We start from the raw sequence: 22,058 nt of genomic DNA on the forward strand, positions 1-22,058 counted from the left end.
AAAATGCTTTGCTCCTCAAAGGAGTTCTGGGGCTGGAGAGTGTACGGTACTGATAGTAGTTAAATCCTTTGAACCGTCATCTCCAATAACTCAGATAATGTACAAACAGAGCTCGGAATAAGTAAAAGGTTCCAATTCGAAAGAATCCCTTGGAGTGCATTTGGTGTTGGCAGGCTTTTGATGTTCATGGTGTGTTCCTCACATTAGGCAGTAGGGCCGTGTGCAATAAATTAGCTATCAGCATTTCCTTTATTGATGTGCATGTGAATTTAATACAAAACGCAAGGCAGAATAATAATGCTCCAGAATGAAATATTTATTTTCTTCACATACAGTCAGCACCTTCAAGTTCTTCAAGATAAACCAAATCCTTTAGCTCAGTGGAGTTTGGAGCTCATTACGCAGAAAAATAAAATACTTTTTTGTGTTAGACCAATGGCACAAAATGATGGGGACACAGAATTCTTTTTTTCTTAGAAACTCAGATGAAGGACCAAGGCAAAACTAAAATTGGAAATAGTAGAAAAGTTGATGAGGATACTCACAAAAAGAGAGAATGAATGACATCTAGCTTGGGCCATAACAGATAGTTCTTTTCTTATTCGTTCATGGGATGTGGACATTGTCAATCCCTGATTTGGAGTCACATATAGGCCAGACCAGTTAAGGACGGCAGATTTCCTTCCCTAAGGGGCTTCAGTGAATTAGATCAGTTTTTACAACAATGGTTTCATGATCAGCATTAGATTTTTAATCCCAGATTTTCATTGAATTCAATTTTCACCATATGCAATGGTGGGATTTAAACCTACTCTGGGTGTCTGGTTTACTAGTCCAGTGACAATACCACCATGGCATTGTCACCCCCTTATCGTAGAAGGAGCAAAAGGGAGAGTGCAGCTTCCTTGCGATTGTTGTATCTGTGGAGAGGGCATGTTGGTCAAAATCAAATAAATGAATGCTTTCAATTCCCTCTTTTTTTAAGTACTGTTATAACCCATAAGTATCTTACAGAGTGGGAACAATTAACGTCCCCGTGAACTTTGCAGAATATGAGTTCCCCGTTAAAGGGACGGGGGGACCTCTAAACAGTGTACGGTTGGATCATATATAAAGTCGGCCAGTTAGGCACGGGCATGGCAGACTCAGTTGGGATCTTCCGTGTGATGTATATAATAATTATTGTAAATAAAACTACGTTTCTTTGAACTGCATAGTGCGGACTCCTTCGTAGCCTTATAAAAAAAACATAGAACAATAAATTCTGTAGAAATGTTTGGAAATAGCACTAATCACTCCAATGACTTCTCTGTTAGTGGGCTGGGACAAAAGATGTTGTACATGGACTGGGGTGGGCGGCAAGGTTTTTCTTTTATATTTTTTGGCTGGCACAGACACGATAGGCTGAATGGTCTCTTTCTGTGTCATCATCTTTCTATGGTCCGAGGAGTACAGCTTGCCAAGATAGAATCTTGGCAGTGTGCAAAAAGATGGATGAACGCGCAGTTTTGCTTGGTTACATTTAAAGTCCAGCATGATTTATGCAGAACATTCCTCGGGAAATGAGTCAGGGTCGCTGATAACCAAATAATCTGTTTAAGGAATGGATAGTCCAGCCTTTTCTCATCATTTCCTTTTAATGTATATTGCTTTGATTCATTGTTCTGAGTTAGACATAAAGAAAGAAAAACTGTTACATTCACATAGTGCCTTTCAGAACCACATGCACTCAATGTGCTTCACCTTCGATAAATGACTGTTATAATGTAGAAAAACACAGCAACTAACTTGTGAACAACAATGGGGTAGATGTGCAGATTTTTTGGTACTGCTGCTCAAAGTATAAATTCTGGCCAGGACAATGGTGCTCATCTCCAAATATTACCGTGAGACCTCTTACATAGAACATAGAACATACGGTGCAGAAGGAGGCCATTCGGCCCATCGAGTCTGCTCCGACCCACTTAAGCCCTCACTTGGACCCTATCCCCATAACCTAATAACCCCTCCTAACCTTTTTTTTTGGACACTAAGGGCAATTTATCATGGCCAATCCACCTAACCTGCACGTCTTTGGACTATGGAAGGAAACTGGAGCACCCAGAGGAAACCCACGCTGACACAGGGAGAACGTGCAGACTCCGCACAGTGACCCAGCAGGGAATTGAACCTAGGACCCTGGTGCTGTGAAGCCACAGTGCTATTAACTTGTGCTACCGTGCTGCCCATCCACCTGAGTGGGCAGATGGGGTATGAATTTGATACCACATTGAGCTCTGTGATGCAGAAGTCTCTCAGTGCTGGACCTAAATTTCAGCCTAGATTATAAACGCAAGCCTTGGGAGTTCCTGAATCAACAAGCTTCCTATTCTGAGGTGAGAGGTTATCAAACTGACAGCTGGAGAAGCCTAGATGCAGAGGAAAAGTCTTTATACTCCACAATGAAATAACACCAATGAAATAGTAGTGAATGTTGACTATTGGTTTCATGTAATAAAAGTCAGGGGCGGGATTCTCCGACCCGGTGCTGGGTTGGACAATCGCTGAGGGGGGCACGAATCCCGCAACGCTGCTCCGACGCCTGGCCGCTGATTCTCCGCCGACCGGAGAAACGGCCCCAATGGCACCGGTGCGGTGGCCGCGGTGCCGTTCGGGGGCTGCGGCAATTCTCCTCTCTCGATGGGACGAGTGCCCGCCGAGTTCGTCCGAGTCCCGCCGGCGTCGTTCGCATGTGGTCCTACCCGGCGGGACCTTGGCGTTCATGCTGCGTGGGCCGTCTTGGTGGGGGGTGGATCCAGCTCTGGGGGGGGGCCTTCACGGTGGCCAGGCCTGCGATCGGGGCCTACCGATCGGCGGACGGGCTATTCCCGGGGGGGGGGGGGGAGGGGGGAGCCTATGTTCCTCTGCGCGGGCGCCTGCAGGGCACCACCATGTTGCCCGGGGGCCGGCGCGGAGAAGGCAACCCACGCGCATGTGCAGACTCACGCCGCCCGTGCTGGTGCCCATATCGGCAGCCGGACCTACGTGAAGTGCTCCAGTGCTGTGCTGGCCCCCTGTGCGGCGCAGGATCGCTACTCCTAGGGGCCAGGTGACACCGTCGTAAAACGCTCCGGCGTTTACAACGGCATCAACACTTAGCCCCATCATCAGTGAATCCCGCCCAAGTTCTCCGATGTGATTTCCAAAAAAATATTTTGCTGGGACTGCTTAAATTAATTTCATTCAAATTTATTCTTTATATCTGTAAAAGCAAAACATTGACGTTTGAGATCTGCGTTCGGAAGTCATTTTTGCCATTGCTATAAAAGTATTTATTTTGTTCATGGTATGTGGGTACCTTGAAAGGGCTAGCATTTATTGTTCATTATTAATCGCTCTTGAACAGAGTGGTTTGTTGAGCCATTTCAGACTGCAGTTAAGAGTGAACCACATTGCTGTGGATCTAGGGTCACATGTCGGCCAGACAAGGCAGATTTCCTTCCTGGAAAGGCATTAGCTAAACTCAGTTCATGGTCATCATTAGAATTGATGTGGAGATGCCGGTGTTGGACTGGGTGGGCACAGTAAGAAGTCTTACAACACTAGGTTAAAGTCCAGCAGGTTTGTTTCAAAACACTAGCTTTCGGAGTGCAGCTCCTTCATCAGGTGAATGAAGAGGTGGGTTCCACAAACATATATATAGACAAATTCAATGATGCAAGATATTAATTTGGGTGGTGTTCTCACGTGTAATGGTGGTACCCATGTCGATGATCTGTCACATCTTTCAGAGGTTGTCACGGCATGGTTATGTGGTGTCACGGTCGCTGTTCTACTTAAGGCTGGGTAGTTTGCTGCAAACAATGGTCTGTTTGAGGTTGCGCGATTGTTTGAAGACAATTAGTGGGGGCATGGGGATGACCTTGGCAAGATGTTCATCTTCATCGATGACATGTTAAAGGCTGCGATGAAGATGTCATACTTTCTCCGCTCTGGGGAAGTACTGGACAACGAAGGGTTGCATCTCGTGCTTGTCTTCTGAGGAGGTCGGTGCAATTTTTTCTAGGGCGTGTTGGAACTGTCGATCGATGAGTCAAGTGCCATATCAAGTTCTTACGAGGGCATCTTTCAGTGTCTGTAGGTGTCTGTTACATTCCTCCTCGTCTGAGCAGATCCTGTGTATATGGAGAGCTTGTCCATAGGGGATGGCATTTTTAATATGTTTTGGGTGGAAGTTGAGCATCATGAGGATATCCGTGGGCTTGCAGTGAAGCGAAGTGCTGAGGTGACCGTCGTTGATGGAGTTGAGTGTGTCCGAGAATGCAACCGATTCTGGAGAGTAGTCCATGGTGAGTCTGATGGTGGGATGGAACTTATTATCGCACAATTACATCAATAAGTTCCATTACACGTGAGAACACCACTCACCGGGTACGCAGTACATTGTCATGCGACTCGGCCAACGTTGTCTACCTCATACGCTGCAGGAAAGGATGTTCCGAGGTGTGGTACATTGGCGAGATCATGCAGAAGCTGCGAGAACGAATGAACGGACATCACGTGACAATTGTCAGGCAGGCATGTTCCCTCCTAGTCGGGGACCACTTCATCAGTCAAGGGCATTCAGCCTCTGATCTTCGGTAAGCGTTCTCCAAGGCAGCCTTCAGGACGCACGACAACGCAGAATCGGCCGAGCAGAAACTGATAGCCAAGTTCCGCACGCATGAGTACGGCCTCAACCGGGACCTTGGATTCATGTCTTATTAGATTCACCCCCCACCATCTGGCCTGGGCTTGCGAAATCCTACCAACTGTCCTGGCTTGAGACAATTCACACCTCTTTAACCTGTGATTATCCCTCTCTCCAGTCGCACCGTCTGGGCCTGTAAAGACTTAATTAGCTGCAAAGGCTCGCATTCAAAGTATCATCTTGCATTATTGAATTTGTCTGTATATATTTTTGTGGAAACCAACTCTTCATTCACCTGATGAAAGAGCTACGCTCTGAAAGCTAGTGATTCGAAACAAATCTGTTGGATTTTAACCTGGTGTTGTATGACTTCTTATCATTAGAATTCTAATTCCAGATTTTTACAGAACTCAAATTTGCCATGGTGGGATTCAATCCCAGGTCCCCAGAGCAGTCCCCTGGTCTACTGGATTACAAGCCCAATGACAATACCAGTACACCACCACCAGACGTAGCTTATACTTACATTTTAAGTGTCAATACTCCATGACTATACAACAGTCTTGTACAATCAATAAATCCAGGTGGCATTATGTGAATGTCTGGCATTGCACCCACAAGTGAGCAAAGACTCTGTAAATCATAGAGCAAAGGGAGAAAAAAAATCGTAAAATATGATTTTGGCTTTTGTTCCAATTGGATTGCTGGAAGCTGAGGTTTCTGCTCTTGCAAAACTTATTTTTGTTACATTAAAAGCAGATTTCAGTTAACGGAAGACAAGAGAGTTGAAATTTCAATTGAAAGTATTGTTAAGAAACTGTTTTTAAATCGTTGCGCAAGACAACGGTTGTTGCAATGAACCAAATTACAAAAGCAGACCTCAGACACGCATAATTTCAATTACAATTTAAAGTTTTGCAGGGTGGATAACGATTTCACCACTGGTGAGGGAACAGTAAAAGCTCAGGCAATCATTTTTGAAATGAGTGAAAATGGTCTTGGCAACAGACTAGAGATGGAATAGAATAGTTAATTTGATATTGAGGGTGCAGCAGGGTGGTGCAGTTGCTAGCACTGCTGCTACACAACGCCGAGGCTCGGGGTTTGATCCTGGCCCCGGGTCACTGTCAGTGAAGCGTTTGCACATTCTCCCCATGTCTACATGGGTCTCACCCCCACAACCCAAAGATGTGCAGGGTCGATGGATTTGCCACGCAAAATTGCCCTTTCATCAAAAAATAATAATATTGAGACTTTGAGAGGAAGTTTTAACTCAATCCATTGGCAGGATTGGAATGCTGGATTTTCACCTTGTCTGATTTAACCTCCATTGATGTCAATGGAGAATAGTATTGGCAGGGTGCAAAACTGCTGATTCAATGGGTTTGGTAAGTAATGTTACAATTATTCCCTCAGTCTCTGGAAAATGAAAGGTAGTCAATTGTCTGCTCACCTGATCAGGGTATCATGCACAACACATTTGGCCCTAAATGGAGAAACAACTTTACTCCAACCAGAGCAGGACACTGCAATAAGAATTCTCAGATTGGTATGGTTGCAGACTGCTGTTAAAGGGGTATCTTCTTTCTGAAGAAATTGGTTGGAATATTTGAGAATAATTAAAAACATACCAGGCATGCCATAGAAAGGTGAAATAGGTTATTGAATGTTTTCTATATCATAATGTGTCAGAATATGTTTTTGCCTCTTCAATCGTACCAAATATGAAAGCATTTTGCCAAATTTGTTTTCCTAAATTGGCCCTTCAGGCTCAATCTTTGTACTGTTAACATGAGAGTTAATTGCTCTGGTTGAATGAACAACACATCAGCCCAAGTAGCAACCTTGAGAAAAAAAATCGAATGAAAGCCAAGCATTAATCTAGTGGACTCCAAATTTCACAACGCAGTGTTACTGAAACACACATGCACACACACAAGCCCACACCCACACACACAAACAAGAACCATACTGTGGCACTATGATAAATCAATGGGTGATAATTAATATGCTTTTCATCGAAAAAAGAAAGACTTGCATTTATTTAGAGCTCTTCCAATTCACCGGACATCTCAAAGTGCTTCCCAGTAAATGGAACACTTTTGAAGAGTAGTCATTATTGTAATGCAGGAAACGTAGGAGTGTTATTAAAATTTAGTATCCACAATATTTTTCTAGATTATATGTAAGTTTAAAGACAGCAATGTTTAGTGCACCATAATATTTCTTATGACTTTCTGTTAAATGGCAGGGTGCAAAACATATGATGATTTTTGAACATAGAAATGCAGCATGGTTTATTAACATGGATCAACAACGCAGACCAATGAAGCTGGGGTTAAACTAAGAGTATTGGGAAACTGTTTCCAATCTGGTGACTTTCGGGTTTCAGATAGGAGAATGAGCGGGCAATAGCCAACCTGCTCTTAGGAAGCAGAGGGACTGGATTCTCCCAAAATGAGACTATGTCCCCCATGCCGGCATAAAAACGGTGGAGTTTTACCCCTGAAATTCCTTGGAATTTAGAATTTGTTAGACAAAATCATAGCCCTACAGGGGGCTAGCAGGGACCCGGAATGGATCTCACAGTTTTTTCTGCAAATATGGGTCCGGATCAGAAGCCATGCATGTGCACGGCAGCGACATCCAGCGGCTGCGCCGTGCTCCATGAAATGAAATGAAATTAAATGAAATCAAAATCGCTTATTGTCATGGCGGACCCGACCGCGGCGCCAGACAAAAAAAATTATCCCCGATTGGCCTCGCACAAAGCATTTAACCCCACACATTTAATTGCCAGCCGCCCACAAGGTCCCCCTTGGTCTCTAGTAATGGGCACCCGGCCGCGTGCTTGGCGGCGACGCCGAATTTTGGTGCCCAGAGAATCGCCTAACCGGCGCCGGGCCCGATTACGGCGCAAAGCTGGATTCTCCGCCACGGTGCCGGCCGCGATTTCGGCGTGCGGCTGCAGGGAATCCAGTCCCTTAAATATGCAAATGTAGCTAGTAGGCTCTCAGTTAACTTGTTTTGCAGGTCTCACAGCCACTAGTCACGGTCTAAGCCTCTGGAAATACCAAAAGCTGAAGCAAGCTAAAGATATTTTCAAGGAGAAGGTAAATGCCTTTACAGCGCTGTTTGTGAGCCAGGAGAAACAGGAGCACACTCACATAAGAACATAAGAACTAGAAGCAGGAGTAGGCCATCTGGCCCCTCGAGCTTGCTCCACCTTTCAATGAGATCATGGCTGATCTTTTGTGGACTCAGTTCCACTTTCCGGCCCGAACACCATAACCCTTAATCCCTTTATTCTTCAAAAAACTATCGATCTTTATCTTGAAAACATTTAATGAAGGAGCCTCTACTGCTTCACTGGGCAAGGAATTCCATAGATTCACAACCCTTTGGGTGAAGAAGTTCCTCCTAAGCTCAGCCCTAAATCTACTTCTACTTATTGTGAGGCTATGCCCCCTAGTTCTGCTTTCACCCTCCAGTGGAAACAACCTGCCCGCATCTATCCTGTCTATTCCCTTCATAATCTTATATGTTTCTATAAGATCCCCCCTCATCCTTCTAAATTCCAACGAGTACAGTCCCAGTTTACTCAACCTCTCTTCGTAATCCAACCCCTTCAGCTCTGGGATTAACCTAGTGAATCTCCTCTGCACACCCTCCAGTGCCAATACATCCTTTCTCAAGTAAGGAGACCAAAACTGAACACAATATTCCAGGTGTGGCTTCACCAACACCCTATACAATTTCAGCAGAACCTCCCTAGTCTTAAATTCCATCCCTCTAGCAATGAAGGACAAAATTCCATTTGCCTTCTTAATCACCTGTTGCACCTGTAAACCAACTTTTTGCGACTCATGCACAAGCACACCCAGGTCTCTCTGCACAGCAGCATGTTTTAATATTTTATCATTTAAATAATAATCCCTTTTGCTGTTATTCCTACCAAAATGGATAACCACACATTTATCAACATTGTATTCCATCTGCCAGACCCTAGCCCATTCACTTAGCCTCTGCAGACTTCCAGTATCCTCTGCACTTTTTGCTTTACCACTTATCTTAGTGTCGTCTGCAAACTTGGACACATTGCCCTTGGTCCCCAACTCCAAATCATCTATGTAAATTGTGAACAGTCGTGGGCCCAACACTGATCCCGGAGGGACACCACTAGCTACTGATTGCCAACCAGAGAAACACCCATTACCCCCCACTCTTTGCTTTCTATTAATTAACCAATCCTCTATCCATGCTACTACTTTCCCCTTAATGCCATGCATCTTTATCTTATGCAACAACCTTTTTGTGGTACCTTGTCAAAGGCTTTCTGGAAATCCAGATATACCACATCCATTGGCTCCCCATTATCTACCGCACTGTTAATGTCCTCAAAAAATTCCACTAAATTAGTTAGGCACGACCTGCCCTTTATGAACCCATGCTGCGTCTGCCCAATGGGACAATTTCCATCCAGATGCCTCGCTATTTCTTCCTTGATAATAGATTCCAGCATCTTCCCTACTACCGAAGTTAAGCTCACTGGCCTATAATTACCCGCTTTCTGCCTACCTCCTTTTTTAAACAGTGGTGTCACGTTTGCTAATTTCCAATCCGCCGGGACCACCCCAGAGTCTAGTGAAGTTTGGTAAATTATCACTAGTGCATTTGCAATTTCCCTAGCCATCTCTTTTAGCACTCTGGGATGCATTCCATCAGGCCCAGGAGACTTGTCTACCTTTAGCCCCATTAGCTTGCCCATCACTACCTCCTTGGTGATAACAAAGAACAAAGAACAAAGAAATGTACAGCACAGGAACAGGCCCTTCGGCCCTCCAAGCCCGTGCCGACCATACTGCCCGACTAAACTACAATCTTCTACACTTCCTGGGTCCGTATCCTTCTATTCCCATCCTATTCATATATTTGTCAAGATGCCCCTTAAATGTCCCTATCGTCCCTGCCTCCACTACCTCCTCCGGTAGTGAGTTCCAGGCACCCACTACCCTCTGCGTAAAAAACTTGCCTCGTACATCTACTCTAAACTTTGCCCCTCTCACCTTAAACCTATGCCCCCTAGTAATTGACCCCTCTACCCTGGGGAAAAGCCTCTGACTATCCACTCTGTCAATGCCCCTCATAATTTTGTATACCTCTATCAGGTCGCCCCTCAACCTCCTTCGTTCCAGTGAGAACAAACCGAGTTTATTCAACCGCTCCTCATAGCTTATGCCCTCCATACCAGGCAACATTCTGGTAAATCTCTTCTGCACCCTCTCTAAAGCCTCCACATCCTTCTGGTAGTGTGGCGACCAGAATTGAACACTATACTCCAAGTGTGGCCTAACTAAGGTTCTATACAGCTGCAACATGACTTGCCAATTCTTATACTCAATGCCCCGGCCAATGAAGGCAAGCATGCCGTATGCCTTCTTGACTACCTTCTCCACCTGTGTAGCCCCTTTCAGTGATCTGTGGACCTGTACTCCTAGATCTCTTTGACTTTCAATACTCTTGAGGGTTCTACCATTCACTGTATATTCCCTACCTGCATTAGCCCTTCCAAAATGCATTACCTCACATTTGTCCAGGTTAAACTCCATCTGCCATCTCTCCGCCCAAGTCTCCAGACAATCTAAATCCTGCTGTATCCTCAGACAGTCCTCATCGCTATCCGCAATTCCACCAACCTTTGTGTCGTCTGCAAACTTACTAATCAGACCAGTTACATTTTCCTCCAAATCATTTATATATACTACAAAGAGCAAAGGTCCCAGCACTGATCCCTGTGGAACACCACTGGTCACAGCCCTCCAATTAGAAAAGCATCCCTCCATTGCTACCCTCTGCCTTCTATGGCCTAGCCAGTTCTGTATCCACCTTGCCAGTTCACCCCTGATCCCGTGTGACTTCACCTTTTGTACTAGTCTACCATGAGGGACCTTGTCAAAGGCCTTACTGAAGTCCATATAGACAACATCTACTGCCCTACCTGCATCAATCATCTTAGTGACCTCCTCGAAAAACTCTATCAAGTTAGTGAGACACGACCTCCCCTTCACAAAACCGTGCTGCCTCTCACTAATACGTCCATTTGCTTCCAAATGGGAGTAGATCCTGTCTCGAAGAATTCTCTCCAGTAATTTCCCTACCACTGAAGTAAGGCTCACCGGCCTGTAGTTCCCGGGATTATCCCTGCCACCCTTCTTAAACAGAGGAACAACATTGGCTATTCTCCAGTCCTCCGGGACATCCCCTGAAGACAGCGAGGATCCAAAGATTTCTGTCAAGGCCTCAGCAATTTCCTCTCCAGCCTCCTTCAGTATTCTGGGGTAGATCCCATCCGGCCCTGGGGACTTATCTACCTTAATATTTTTTAAGACACCCAACACCTCGTCTTTTTGGATCACAATGTGACCCAGGCTATCTACACCCCCTTCTCCAGACTCAACATCTACCAATTCCTTCTCTTTGGTGAATACTGATGCAAAGTATTCATTTAGTACCTCGCCCATTTCCTCTGGCTCCACACATAGATTCCCTTGCCTATCCTTCAGTGGGCCAACCCTTTCCCTGGCTACCCTCTTGCTTTTTATGTAAGTGTAAAAAGCCTTGGGATTTTCCTTAACCCTATTTGCCAATGCCTTTTCATGACCCCTTCTAGCCCTCCTGACTCCTTGCTTAAGTTCCTTCCTACTTTCCTTATATGCCACACAGGCTTCGTCTGTTCCCAGCCTTTTAGCCCTGACAAATGCCTCCTTTTTCTTTTTGACGAGGCCTACAATATCACTAGTCATCCAAGGTTCCCGAAAATTGCCGTATTTATCTTTCTTCCTCACAGGAACATGCCTGTCCTGTATTCCTTTCAACTGACACTTAAAAGCCTCCCACATGTCAGATGTTGATTTGCCCTCAAACATCCGCCCCCAATCTATGTTCTTCAGTTCCCGCCTAATATTGTTATAATTAGCCTTCCCCCAATTTAGCACATTCATCCTCGGACCACTCTTATCCTTGTCCACCAGTACTTTAAAACTTACTGAATTGTGGTCACTGTTACCGAAATGCTCCCCTACTGAAACATCTACCACCTGGCCGGGCTCATTCCCCAATACCAGGTCCAGTACCGCCCCTTCCCTAGTTGGACTGTTTACATATTGTTTTAAGAAGCCCTCCTGGATGCTCCTTACAAACTCTGCCCCGTCTAAGCCCCTGGCACTAAGTGAGTCCCAGTCAATATTGGGGAAGTTGAAGTCTCCCATCACCACAACCCTGTTGTTTTTACTCTTTTCCAAAATCTGTCTACCTATCTGCTCCTCTATCTCCCGCTGGCTGTTGGGAGGCCTGTAGTATACCCCCAACATTGTGACTGCACCCTTCTTATTCCTGATCTCTACCCATATAGCCTCACTGCCCTCTGAGGTGTCCTCTCGCTGTATAGCTGTGATACTCTCCTGAACAAGTAGCGCAACTCCGCCTCCCCTTTTACATCCCCCTCTATCCCGCCTGAAACATCTAAATCCTGGAACGTTTAGCTGCCAATCCTGCCCTTCCCTCAACCAGGTCTCTGTAATGGCAACAACATCATAGTTCCAAGTAGTAATCCAAGCTCTAAGTTCATCTGCCTTACCCGTAATGCTCCTTGCATTAAAACATATGCACTTCAGGCCACCAGACCCGCTGTGTTCAGCAACTTCTCCCCGTCTGCGCTGCCTCAGAGCCACACTGTCCCTATTCCCTAGTTCTCCCTCAATGCTCTCACCTTCTGACCTATTGCTCCCGTGCCCACCCCCCTGCCATAACAATCCTCTCAAGGTCCTCACCTGTCATAGCCTCATTCCCATCAGTCACTGGCATGGTATTTGTGTCTTCCACTGTGAAGACCGACCCAAAAAATCTGTTCAGTTCCTCAGCCATTTCTTCATCTCCTATTATTAAATCTCCCTTCTCATCCTCTAAAGACCAATATTTACCTTAGCCACTCTTTTTTGTTTTATGCATTTGTAGAAACTTTTACTATCTGTTTTTATATTCTGAGCAAGTTTTCATAGAATTTACAGTGCAGAAGGAGGCCATTTGGCCCATCGAGTCTGCACCGGCTCTTGGAAAGAGCAACCTACCCAAGCCCACACCTCCACCCAATCCCCACAACCTAGTAACCCCACCCAACACTAAGGGCAATTTTGGACACTAAGGGCAATTTATCATGGCCAATCCACCTAACCTGCACATCTTTGGACTGTGGGAGGAAACCGGAGTACCCGGAGGAAACCCACGCACACACGGGGAGGATGTGCAGACTCCGCACAGACAGTGACCCAAGCCGGGAATCGAACCTGGGACCCTGGAGTTGTGAAGCAATTATGCTAACCACTATGCTACCGTGCTGCCCTCATTTACTCTCAGAATCTATCTTACTCTTCTTTATAGCTTTTTTAGTAGCTTTCTGTTGCCCCCTAAAGATTTCCCAGTCCTCTAGTCTCCCACTGATCTTTGCTACTTTGTATGTTTTTTCCTTCAATTTGATACTCTCCCTTATTTCCTTAGATATCCACGGTCGATTTTCCCTCTTTTTACCGTCCTTCCTCTTTGTTGGTATAAACCTTTGCTGAGCACTGTAAAAAATCACTTGGAAGGTTCTCCACTGTTCCTCAACTGTTTCACTATAAAGTCTTTGCTCCCAGTCTACCTTAGCTCGTTCCTCTCTCATCCCATTGTAATCTCCTTTGTTTAAGCACAAAACACTAGTGTTTGATTTTACCTTCTCACCCTCCATCTGTATTTTAAATTCCACCATATTGTGATCGCTCCTTCCGAGAGGATCCCTGACTATGAGATCCTGAATCAATCCTGTCTCATTACACAGGACCAGATCTAGGACCGCTTGTTCCCTCGTAGGTTCCATTACATACTGTTCTAGGAAACTATCGTGGATACATTCTATCAACTCCTCCTCAAGGCTGCCTTGACCGACCTGGTTAAACCACATGTAGATTAAAATCCCCCATGATAACTGCTGGACCATTTCTACATGCATCTGTTATTTCTTTGTTTATTGCCTGCCCCACCATAATGTTACTATTTGGTGGCCTATAGATTACTCCTATCAGTGACTTTTTCGCCTTACTATTCCTGATTTCCACCCAAATGGATTCAATCTTATCCTCCATAACACCGATGTCATCCCTTACTGTTGCCCGGATGTCATCCTTAAATAACAGAGCTACACCACCTCCCTTACCATCCACTCTGTCCTTCCGAAAAGTTTGATACCCTCGGATATTTAATTCTCAGTTGTGACCATCCTTTAACCATGTTTCAGTAATGGCCACTAAATCATAGTCATTCACGATGATTTGCGCCATCAACTCATTTACCTTATTCCGAATACTACGAGCATTCAGGTAAAGTACACTTGTGTTGGCTTTTTTACCTCTGTTCTGAATCTTAACACCTCGATCAGTAACCTCTCCTAAGTTATATTTCCTCTTAACCTTTCTCATAATTTTCCTTGTCGTTGAACCCATATCTTCAAGTAACAACCTGCCGCGTCGCTTACTTCCCGTTGTATTTCTTTTAGTATTCCTGGTCCTATTCACTGAGCTCCCCTCAGTCACTGTACCTTGTACTGTCACCCGTTTTGATTTTTGACTATGGCTTCTCTGCCTTACACTTTCCCCCTTACTGCCTTTTATTTCTGTCCCTGTTTTACTACCTTCCAACTTCCTGCATCGGTTCCCATCCCCCTGCCACATTAGTTTAAACTCTCCCCAACAGCTCTAGCAAACACCCCCCCTAGGACATCGGTTCCAGTCCTGCCCAGGTGCAGACCGTCCGGTTTGTACTGGTCCGACCTCCCCAGAACCGGCTCCAATGTCCCAGGAATTTGAATCCCTCCCTCTTGCGCCATCTCTCGAGCCACGCATTCATCCTCTCTATCCTGACATTCCTACTCTGACTAGCTCGTGGCACTTGTAGCAATCCTGAGATTACTACCTTTGAGGTCCTACTTTTTAGTTTAACTCCTAGCTCCCTAAATTCAGTTTGTAGGACCTCGTCCTGTTTTTTACCTATATCGTTGGTGCCTATGTGCACCATGACAGCTGGCTGTTTACCCTCCCCCCCCCACAGAATGTCCTGCAGCCGCTCCAACACATCCTTGACCCTTGCACCAGGGAGGCAACATACCATCCTGGAGTCTCGATTGCGTCCGCAGAACCGTCTGTCTATTCCCCTTACAATTGAGTCCCCTATCACTATAGCCCTGCCATTCTTCTTCCTGCCCAGCTGCGTAGCACAGCCAGCCACGGTGCCATGAACCTGGCTGCTGCTGCCTTCCCCTGGTGAGCCATCTCCCTCAACAGTATCCAAAGCGGTCTCTCTGTTTTGCAGGGAGATGACCGCAGAGGACACCTGCACTGCCTTCCTACTCTTGCTCTGTCTTTTGGTCACCCATTTTCTATCTCACTCAGTACCTTTCACCTGCGGTGTGACCAACTCGCTAAACGTGCTATCCACGACGTCCTCAGCATCGCGGATGCTCCAAAGTGAGTCCATCCGCAGCTCCAGAGCCGTCAAGCGGTCTAACAGGAGCTGCAACTGGACACACTTCTTGTACATGAAGGAGCCAGGGACAGTGGACGTGTCCCTGAGCTCCCACATCGCACACGAGGAGCATGACATGGGTCTGAGATCTCCTGCCATGTCTTAAACCTTCGGTTAACTTCAACAACTACAATTTCAACATAAAAAACAACAAAGAAAAAATAAATAAATATACCAATGAAAAGAAACAGAAACACTACTTACCAGGGATAAAAAGCACTTCCTCCCCACCCAGCTTCGAATTCCCACCTAGATTCAAATTCCCAAACTCACTCTTAGCTGTGTCTCACTCGTGGCTCTGTCTTCTCTGGCTCACTGGGAGAACTCTGGGAGTGACTTTACAAGTTGCTCTTTTTAAACTGTCCTGAATTGACTCCCCTCCCCCACCTGCTTTTAGATCAAGGTAGATTTAAGTGACTGACACTTAACTGCCAACCAGTTATGTGAGTGGGTGGGGCAGCCCTTGTTAACCCACACTGCACAATACTAGCTTAATTTAAATTAATTTAAACTCCTGAAATTTAAAAGGAGCTGCCTTACTGATTTAATTCAATTCCCACCTAGATTCAAATTCCCAAACTCACTCTTAGCTGTGTCTCACTCCTGGCTCTGTCTTCTCTGGCTCACTGGGAGAACTCACGTACTTCCAAGCTCCCATTCTCCTATCTCAGGGTTGTGGATCGGACCCATCTGGTCTGGCAGCCTGCTCCAAAGCGCTCACGGCCTAACTGGAGGTCAAGCCTATCAATAAGGCTGACTTACATAGTGCTCAATGGTTTAATTTATCTGTGTTTGAATATGTTAGTATATTTTGCCTGATTGATTAACCCTGAGAGCTAGAGTAAGTTAAAGTGTCCATAGAAACATCTGAGAAACCAGGGGCGGGATTCTCCAATAATGGGGCAATGTCCCCACGCCCACGAGAAAAGGTCGCGAAATACTCCAGACTTTTGTCTAGAAATTCCGGAGTGATTTTCCATTTTTAAGGGGGCTAGCAGGACCCCGGAGTAGTCCTCACAGGTCCGGTTGCCGATACGGAGCCCTGCACTTCCGGCCGCGGGTCCCCAAACGCGCGCGGTGGTTGCCTGAAGGGCTGGCCCCCGCGATATGGCGGACCCACACAGTGGGCCGGCGCCAAAGAAGTAGGACCCCCCCCCCAGATTGTGCGCACATGCCGATCGGTGGCCCTCGATCGCGGGCCTGGCCTTCGTGGAGGCCCCCCCAGTGACAGATCCACCCCGCCTCCCACCAGGGCAGCCACCGCAGCTGAGACTCCGAGGTCCCGCCGGGTGGAACCATACGTGAACGACGCCGGCGGGAATTTGGCTGGTAGTCTGTGGAGAATTGCCGCGGGGGCCTCTTTCAACGGCCCCCGACCGGCGCAGCGTCGTCCACACGCACGCGACTGGCGGCGATTCGCCGGTCGCCATTCTCTGTTCCCGCGCTGAGCGCAATTTCGGCGTGGAGGCTCGGAGAATTCCGTCCCAGAGCTATGAACAGAGCTGTGAACATGTGTGTAGAAATCCTGTGATTGCTGAGATATTTTAAAGGAAGCTAAATAAACCTGTTGTTGGCTTAGAACTAGTATCATCACTTCATTGCACTGTGCTGAATCAGATACATAAAATACACTACAAACATGCAAATACACAAAAACCTCTAGGCGGAGTCAGAAGAGGCAAGGTGGGACATTAAATCCCAACGGCATGCGGGAAACCGAGCTTTCCCACTGAAGCTTCACACACATACCTACGTAACCTGTCCTAGTAAATATCCAGGCCACAGTTTGCAGGTATTGTCAGGTTAGCTTTACTGCTTTCATCGTTTTGATTTTTAATGCTTTTCAGGTGCTGAGGATTCTTGTAATAATGTGTAATAATCCATGTACTATAACGTGATTTATTTTTAAACTTGCCGTCGGGCTGTGGGAAATTCTGGCGAGGCTGCAGTTATTGTCCATCTCTAATTACTTGGAAATGATGTTGGTGAATGCTTCAGCTGAAAGCGCTGATATCTTTGCAGTGATGATGCTCACACAATGACGACAGGTAGGGAATTTCAATATTACCAAGCCAGCAACAGCAAAGAAATGGTAATTTCTATATATCCAAATCAGGGGCGAAATTCTCCATTATCGGCGGAAAGTCCGCCGATCGGCGCAAAAAACGGCGCAAATCCCACTTGCGTCACGTCATAAAACTGGGCCGATAGTCTGCGGCCCGAAATGGGCTAGCAGCGACGTAACGGGATCCGCGCTTGCGCAGTGGTTCACGCCGTGCAGCGTCATACGCTGTCACCCACACCCGACCGGAACAGCCGACCGCAACACCCGACTTGATGGCTGGCCGTCGCTCAGCCCCGAGGTTCGAGTCACGCGATGTGGAGGCGCTCCTGGACGCGGTGGAGCAGAGGAGGGACGCCCTGTATCCCGGGCACGGCCGCAGAGTTGCCCCACGCCACAGCCGCCGTCTGTGGAGGGAGGTGGCAGAGGCCGTCACCGCTGTGGCCCTAACACCACGGACAGCCACCCAGTGCCACAAGAAGGTGAACGACCTCGTCAGAGCAGGCAGGGTGAGCCTCCCCATATCCCCCCTCCCCCATATCCCCCATATCCCCACCTCCCCCATATCCCCCCCTCCCCCATATCCCCCCTCCCCCATATCCCCCCTCCCCATATCCCCCATATCCCCCCTCCCCCATATCCCCCCTCCCCCATATCCCACCTCCCCCATATCCCCCCTCCCCCATATCCCCCATATCCCCCCTCCCCCATATTCCCCCCTCCCCCATATCCCCCATATCCCCCCTCCCCCATATCCCCCATATCCCCCTCCCCCATATCCCCCATATCCCCCCCTCCCCCATATCCCCCATATCCCCCCTCCCCCATATCCCCCCCTCCCCCATATCCCCCCTCCCCCATATCCCCCTCCCCCATATCCCCCATATCCCCCCCTCCCCCATATCCCCCCTCCCCCATATCCCCCCTCCCCCATATTCCCCCCTCCCCCATATCCCCCATATCCCCCCTCCCCGATATCCCCCCCTCCCCCATATCCCCCCTCCCCATATCCCCCTCCCCCATATCCCCCCTCCCCCATACCCCCCCTCCCCCATATCCCCCCTCCCCCATATCCGCCCTCCCCCATATCCCCCCTCCCCCATATCCCCCCCTCCCCCATATCCCCAAGTGAATCCAGCCCTAACCTTAACCTCTGCAATGCACGCGCAACCGATGGCGTGCATTCATATACCTGCCTAACACTGTTGCCTTTTACCCCTGCCACCACCCCCCCCCACAGGAGAAGCGCGCACACAACAATAGGGAGCATGTGAGGACTGGAGGAGGGCCCGTTGATGAGAGGCCACTGACCGTACACGAGGAAAGGGCCCTGGAACTGGCTGGCGGACCTGAGGACCGGGAGGTTGCTGATGCAGAGGTCGGGGCCCCACGAGCAAGTGAGCCACCAACAGCCCGTCCCCATATCCCCCCTCCCCTATATCCCCCTCCCCCGTATCACCTGATCACTGCCTGATGTCTAACCATGCATGCTTCATTGTGTATCGCAGGACCAAACGTCCAGGCACCCATCCCCGCAGATGCAGACCGCCCGCAGGATGCCCCTCGGAGACCACAGGAGACGGAAAGACCCGCACCCTCCAGCATGCGACGCCCGCAGGATGCCCCTCGGAGACCACGGGAGACGGAGAGACCCGAACCCTCCAGCATGCGACGCCCGCAGGATGCCCCTCGGAGACCACGGGAGACGGAGAGACCCGAACCCTCCAGCATGCGACGCCCGCAGGATGCCCCTCGGAGACCACGGGAGACGGAGAGACCCGAACCCTCCAGCATGCGACGCCCGCAGGATGCCCCTCGCACACCACGGGAGACGGAGAGACCTGGAGCAACAGGGAGACGACACCCCCGTCACGTGCGGGAGCGACCACCCAGCGATGAGGGGGGCAGCCACAGGCCCCCGTCACATCCGAGCCAGGACACCACTACCCAGGACACCACTATCCAGGACACCCCTACCCGGGACACCACTACCCAGGACACCCCTACCCGGGACACCACTACCCGGGACAGCACTACCCGGGACAGCACTACCCGGGAAGACGAAATACCGGACAGTGACTCAGAGTGGATGGGTGGAGACGAACCCCCACCCCAAAGTGCCGTGGACTCAGAGTGGGACGAAGAGCACGACACAACGCCACTGCTGTCACCAACACCCTCCACCATCGCAGAAACACTCACCACGGTTGGGCACTTTAGTGATGAGGCGTCTGGTACACTCACTGGTGCGCACAACACAGCCGTCCCGGTACAGCAGGTGGAGGTAGGAGCAGCAGAGGGACCGGGCGGTCGGAGGGCAGCCCAGGCCAAGCGAACATCTGCCGCCCAGATGGATCCCGGGTTCCTGCAGTTACCACACCCACACATAGATCCGATGCAACCACCGACACGGAGACGAGCGAATAGGGTGACGGGTGGCTTGCGGCGGCTGCGGTCGCAGGTGGAGGAGTCCACCCGCGTCCAGGAGCTGGGAGTGGTCCCGGTCATGCGTGCCACCCAGGCTGACACCGCACGGGTGGCGTCCGCGGTGGAGTGCGACGGTGTCAGACATGGGGAACGGTTTGCGAGGCCTGGGGCCTTCCGTGCAGGCGGCGTCTGTGGCCCAGGAAATGGCTGCCCTCTCAGGAGGCCATGAGCCAGTGCCAGCGCCAGATGGCAGAGGCGCTCAATTCCATAGCCCAGTCTCAGCAGGCCATGGCCCAGTCTCAGCAGGCCATGGCCCAGTCTCAGCAGGCCATGGCCCAGTCTCAGCAGGCCATAGCCCAGTCTCTGCAGGCCATGGCCCAGTCTCAGCAGGCCATGGCCCAGTCTCAGCAGGCCAACCTCCACCCCGGCACGGACCCCCCCAACCTCCACCCCGGCACGGACCCCCTCCCCAACCCCCAACCTCCACCCCGGCACGGACCCCCCCCCCCCCCCCACCTCCACCCCGGCACGGACCCCCTCCCCAACCCCCAACCTCCACCCCGGCACGGACCCCCCCCCAACCTCCACCCCGGCACGGACCCCCTCCCCAACCCCCAACCTCCACCCCGGCACGGACCCCCCCCCAACCTCCACCCCGGCACGGACCCCCTCCCCAACCCCCAACCTCCACCCCGGCACGGACCCCCCCCCCCCAACCTCCACCCCGGCACGGACCCCCCCCCCACCCCCGCCGCACACACACACAAGCCGAGACACACCTCTCCTCACGCAATCAGTCTGCGGCCACGCCATTTCCTGCCCAGAGCCAACCCCCCAGGCCGTCACTCACCTCCTCGCTGGTCGGCGTGAGCCTGGAGCACCGGGTCACGCCGATGAAAAGGAGGTTTGATTGACGTCGACGTGAACGGTCATCACGTCGACGGGACTTCGGCCCATCCGGAAGGGAGAATATTGGCAGGCCGAAAATCGGCTGCCTTGCGCAGACCCGTGACATTCTCCGCGGCAGCGGCGCCATTAACGCCCCGCCGACTTTTCTCCCTTCGGAGACTTCGGCGGGGGCGGGGGCGGGATTCACGGCGGCCAACGGCCATTCTCCGACCCGGCGGGGGGTCGGAGTATGACGCCCCTGATGTCTCGTGAGGAATCGGAGAATCACGGGAGGCATGGAGGCTGTCAGGGGGCTCACGAGACGGCATTCCCGGAGATTCGCGTCCCTTGTTTGCTTACCGTTTGTTGTTGGTCCCATGCGCTATGTTTGCAGTATGTATTTTCTACAAAATACCGAAGCACTCATTATAATTAGTCTGACAGGACCTCTCTCTGCTAGCAAGAAAAGCAGAAATGTTGTGGGAACAATTTTGTGCAAATTCTCTTTTCTGGGGCGTCATTCTCCGACCCCCCGCCGGGTCGGAGAATGGCCGTTGGCCGCCGTGAATCCCGCCCCCGCCCCCGCCGAAGTCTCCGAAGGGAGAAAAGTCGGCGGGGCGTTAATGGCGCCGCTGCCGCGGAGAATGTCACGGGTCTGCGCAAGGCAGCCGATTTTCGGCCTGCCGATATTCTCCCTTCCGGATGGGCCGAAGTCCCGTCGACGTGATGACCGTTCACGTCGACGTCAATCAAACCTCCTTTTCATCGGCGTGACCCGGTGCTCCAGGCTCACGCCGACCAGCGAGGAGGTGAGTGACGGCCTAGGGGGTTGGCTCTGGGCAGGAAATGGCGTGGCCGAAGACTGATTGCGTGAGGAGAGGTGTGTCTCGGCTTGTGTGTGTGTGCGGCGGGGGTGGGGGGGGGGGGGTCCGTGCCGGGGTGGGAGGTTGGGGGGGGGTCCGTGCCGGGGTGGAGGTTGGGGGTTGGGGAGGGGGTCCGTGCCGGGGTGGAGGTTGGGGGGGGGGGTCCGTGCCGGGGTGGAGGTTGGGGGTTGGGGAGGGGGTCCGTGCCGGGGTGGAGGTTGGGGGGGGGGTCCGTGCCGGGGTGGAGGTTGGGGGTTGGGGGAACGGGTCCGTGCCGCGGTGGAGGTTGGGGGGGGGGGGGTCCGTGCCGGGGTGGAGGTTGGGGGTTGGGGAGGGGGTCCGTGCCGGGGTGGAGGTTGGGGGGGTCCGTGCCGGGGTGGAGGTTGGGGAGGGGGTCCGTGCCGGGGTGGAGGTTGGGGGGGGGGGGGGCCATGCCGGGGTGGAGGTTGGGGGTTGGGGAGGGGGTCCGTGCCGGGGTGGATGATGGGAGGGCAAATGAGTTGGTCCACCTGGCCAGGTGCCAGCCTCCAACAGTTGG

The 22,058-nt window shown here is 50.3% G+C and overlaps 1 long non-coding RNA gene across 2 annotated transcripts in view; it reads right to left on the reverse strand.

The window, feature by feature from the left end:
• Positions 1 to 343: 343 nt before the first annotated feature.
• The window catches only part of LOC140428806 (uncharacterized), a 42,113-nt gene continuing 20,398 nt past the window's right edge, over positions 344 to 22,058 (reverse strand). The window contains exons 1-3 of one of the 2 annotated variants that reach the window (XR_011948892.1): positions 6,123 to 6,253; positions 5,196 to 5,302; positions 344 to 1,664 (exon numbers count right to left, since the gene is read on the reverse strand). This is a non-coding gene — a long non-coding RNA (uncharacterized lncRNA). Of the gene's footprint in view, positions 1,665 to 5,195; positions 5,303 to 6,122; positions 6,254 to 22,058 lie in introns of those variants that run through there. The other variant, XR_011948891.1, reaches the window with a different exon arrangement.

This window comes from Scyliorhinus torazame, chromosome 8 (genome assembly GCF_047496885.1).
Source record: "Scyliorhinus torazame isolate Kashiwa2021f chromosome 8, sScyTor2.1, whole genome shotgun sequence".
NCBI lineage: Eukaryota > Metazoa > Chordata > Chondrichthyes > Carcharhiniformes > Scyliorhinidae > Scyliorhinus > Scyliorhinus torazame.